Raw genomic sequence first — 4,771 nt, 5'->3', positions numbered from 1 at the left:
TTTTTTTTTTTTTTTTTTTTTTTTTTTACAAGTCAATCTCGTTTTGTAGCGATTGCCCGCTGTTTAACATTGTGAAACTTCTTTTTGTCAGTTATGAAAAAGACAGCCGTATATCTTTATATATTCTTATAAATGATTTATACTCTATCGAGTATAAAGTTGTTATAAAATACGGACGATCTTTTGAATTTGATGTGCAGAAATAATCTTTACGCATTATTTGATTTATTTTTTCATTATCTACCATTTGATCCATGAGCTTTTTGTACAATTCTTTCTATTCTAGTCATTACACTATTTATTCGTTAGACTTACAATTTTTCGTTGTTGCTGTGCGTTTATCCTGTTTTTATTTTGAATTCTTCTAAAGCTTCGTTCGACGAAATTTGTGCTACGAAAGATAAAAACATTACATTAATATAATAAATAATTCATATATAATTGAAATTAATATATAATTTATATATAATTGAATATATATAATTAATATAATAATATATAATTGAAAAAATTTATAATATAATTTAAATCCTAAAATTATATACTTAATGTTATCTATTTTATTTATACGATTATATATTATAATTTCAAAGTTGTAAAAGTTGTTAATATTGTAATTTTTGAAGAAATATAATTCGAAGAATGATTTCAGTGATAAGTTCAAAATCAAATTATGATAAAATGTTAAAAATGATGATTGCAAATATCAATCTTGATTTATCTGATAACATCTTATATAACAAATTTTATCATTTAAAGAACTAGAATATTATTCAATATTTAGAATGTTAAAGTTTTTATAATAATAATAATAACAATAACAATGATAATAATAATAATTATAATAGTAAAATGACAATATATAACTTGTGTATTATTAAGCATTATTATAGCTTGTTTATAAGTTAAAATATTTTATTATTATGCGCAATATAAAATGTTAAATTTTCAATTCATTTTAATTTATTTTAATTTAAAAATTAATTGTTTGTTTTCAATTATAATTGAGAATTAATAGTAATAATAATAATTATAATTAAATTTTGATAATAATATAATATTGATTATTTTAGTGACCATAATATAAATCTGTATATCTCTAATAATAAACAATAATAACTGATTTTTTTTCGTTTAATTAACAAAAAAAAATTATCTGATTTTTGAAAAATCGAAAATATAACAATTCATAAAAAATCAAATTAAAGAATAATAATAATTGGAATTTATGTGAAAGCATCGAAAAATAAATAGGTTAATTTCGCTTTTATATAAACTTTTAATAATTATAATAATTAAATCAAATTTATTTTTTTCTCATATTTTTAACATTATACATAAATGTATTAATGCAGAATTATTTGCATTTATGTAATATTATTAATTTATTAAACTATTTTTATACAGAACATTACTTAATATTAAAAACAAATTAGAAAATTCAAAAAATTGTATATATATAAAAGTTATTTGTTATTATTAGTATAATTAATATAATTAGTATAATTATTTAAAATATATTTATAATGTATTATTACTTAATAATTTATTATTAATGTTATTATAAGCAAAAATTGTATAGTTGAATTTTATTGCATCTATTTCTTATATATTTATTTAGATTTACATCTATTAATTATAGCAACTATAATGGAATTGGAATAATAATAAAACAATATAACAACATATATAATTATATGTTTCATTATACATTTTTGTAAATAAAAAATTTGTTACTATCTCATTTTTAATTAATTTTTTTCTAGCAAATTATGAATACAAAAAAATTGTCTTAACCGGCATACATGGTGACGCACACGAACAAATTTGCACTCTATGCATATACTACACGCGCACAACACGTGCATATTTGTAATCAAGACACGAATTATATATGTACAGATATCAAAACTTAATGTCATAAATTAAACTTTAAGAAATGTTAAAAACTCATTTACAAATGAAATTTTATCGAATTAAACATCAGGTAGGGCATACCCATAAAAGAGACGAAAGGAACAAAGACGAGAATAGAAAATCCTTATAAAACTTCAAGGATTTCTTGATATTTTTATATTCCGTTGTTATCCTGGTCGATGCATTGTCCAGCCATAAAGTTGCTGAATTTCCACGTTTAATTAGTCACTGATAGGATTAAAAGAGATCTACGACGAGACACTATCGTACCTCGTACCGATGTAATACATATATGTATAAGAAAAGCACACATGATGTTCATATACATTTATATCGTTTCATGCACAAATTTTCTTCTTTGTCAATTGGATCTTACTACACCGTGATATCACCACAGAAAACCGATAGTAACAGATTTGGATTTTGTGAATTTTGAATGACAAACACTAATGTAAGGATATAAAATTGAACAGGATAAAAAGAGAAAGAGTATATGTGCAAAGAAAAAGAAAAAAAGATGGGAGTTAACGAAAGGATCGAGGAGATACGTTGTCACGACTTGGCATTTAATTCCGAAAACCGTGTCTCTCTTTCATAAGCCGATAGATACAAAAGTAACAAAGAGAGCGTACAAACAGAGGCGCTAGTTTCGCCGTATGTCTTACACCGTTCTGTTCACGATTCTCCTCAGTTCTTTCTCTTTTGCTCGAGTTCACATCACGAGAATTGGCTGCCTCTTTCTTTCTTTCATACGAGAACTTCTGCAACCCCGCCTCGTTTCGTGACGAACGACCGGCGCCGCCTGACGACCGTAGCTCGCGTCGCGACGCTCTCGTGGCGCCGTCATGCGGTTACCCTCCCTGATGTTACCACTTCTAGACATAAGAAGAATTTCGTTCAGTTGAGGTAGAATAATTACGATTGTATTTTCATTCACTTCATTATTTGAAATTGCATATTCCATTTATTAAAATCATTATTATATTCCTTGCAATTTTATAATCATATTATTATTTATATTTAGCAATATATATTATGATTTTTATTTTTAAATATGTAAAAATTATTTTTTGTGATTTTATTATGTAATTGTATTTTTTGTGATTTTCTTTTAATAATAATATTTTAATTTGTCATTTAGTATTATTTTATGATTATTTAATTATATATATCTAGAGAGATTTATTTAATAATTATTTACAATATGAAATGTATATAAAATATGTATATATATGAATATAAGGCTGGAAAATGCATAGAATATACATATATGTCATTGATTAAATATGTATATGATATGTCATAATTATATGTATATCTTGTTCTTACATTGTTAAATGTTGTATAGTTGTTACTTGATTCAAATCTATACAACCAAATATAGTCATCAATATAAAAAGTATAACTGTTATGTTTTTAAATTGTCATAATATAATTATCTATAAATTAAATATTACAATAATATTAAATATTTTAATTTTAATTTTGATATGGATTACAATATGTTTTATAAAAAATATATATAAAATAAGAAAATCTATTAATTATAATTTAAATTATAACTTATATGACAATAATATAAATGAATTTATAATCGCATATCTATGTGATATATTATATAAATGAAGGTGAAGAACTTATAAGCAGTAAGTATAGCCCTCAATAATAAATATATATGTATAAGTTTTAAATCTAATATGACCTTAAAGTCCTTTAAAGACACGTGATGTTTTATAGAACACTCATACTTTATTTAAAGTAAAAATCGACCAAATGGCTAGATTCTAAGTTTTTTATGAGTTATATTGCATATATATATATATGTATAGGGTTATGATCATGTAATAAATAATGAGAAACACGATAGCATATTGTTATGTATAACAACAATTATATCATAATAGTATTTTCAATCTTAAATTTCTTAAATAGATATTAACTTAGCTTGATGAGAAATTATCGATTCCCTATCAAAAGTAATTGATTATCTCTCGTCATTAATACGAAATATTAAATTTATGATTTATTTACATATGTATCTATAATTAAGTAAAAACATTAGATCATATACTTACCATAGAAATTTAAATATAAGTTGTTAACTGATTGTTATAAAAAAACAATTATTAATACAATTTTTAATGTTTTCATTAGTTTTTTTATAATCAGCACTATAATATGTAATAAAATTTTTCGTAATTTATCTGTTTGAGGTTGTGTTCTTCTTTTAGCCTTGTACAACCAGTTTAGTTGCCAAGTTACAATAATACCAAAATAAACTCAGAAGTGCGAAACTTCGAGTGACATAAATTCTTGACTGTGATAAGCATGTTAAGTACTATGCATGAAAAGGAATCGATTATAAAACAAAATATATACATATTTGTTTTTTAATTATATCTATTAAAAAAAATAAATAGTGTAAAAAGTTTTCAATAAATATTATTTGTAATTTGTATTGTGTGATTTATATAACAATAAATATTGAATCATTGGATGTCCGCAAATGTGAATATGATGTGAATATGAGATAACAATACATTTTTAATGATTGCGTACAAACATATATGAATTATTATTCAAATACTATTCGGCACATAGAAAGTGGAATAGAGATATTTTCATTAATATTTAAAAGTTGGAAATTAAATTAAAATTAAATATAATAAATATAATAATTAAATATAATAGAAATATAATAATGATGTAATAATATTGATTTAAAAAATTGAATGAAAATAATATAAATTATTTTTCACACAAAGATAATTTTATACATAGGTATAATTAATATATTTAAATGATAAAAAAAAAATGATATTTATATAATTTAATCTGATTTAATTTTTATAAT

The 4,771-nt window shown here is 22.0% G+C and overlaps 1 protein-coding gene across 3 annotated transcripts in view; it reads right to left on the bottom strand.

Annotated features, from left to right (window-relative positions):
- The window catches only part of LOC102671119 (transmembrane protein 189), a 4,865-nt gene extending 2,067 nt beyond the window's left edge, over window positions 1-2,798 (bottom strand). Inside the window, exons 1-2 of one of the 3 annotated variants that reach the window (XM_006613039.2) lie at window positions 1,999-2,798; window positions 1-391 (exon numbers count right to left, since the gene is read on the bottom strand). The gene's annotated coding sequence lies outside the window, so the exon portion shown is untranslated. The remainder of the gene's footprint in view (window positions 392-1,998) is intronic. The other 2 variants (XM_031509230.1, XM_031509229.1) reach the window with 2 other exon arrangements.
- Between the last annotated feature and the right edge of the window lie 1,973 nt (window positions 2,799-4,771).

Source organism: Apis dorsata, unplaced genomic scaffold (assembly GCF_000469605.1).
Source record: "Apis dorsata unplaced genomic scaffold, Apis dorsata 1.3 scaffold_132, whole genome shotgun sequence".
NCBI lineage: Eukaryota > Metazoa > Arthropoda > Insecta > Hymenoptera > Apidae > Apis > Apis dorsata.
This window is presented reverse-complemented; position numbering and strand designations above follow the sequence as displayed.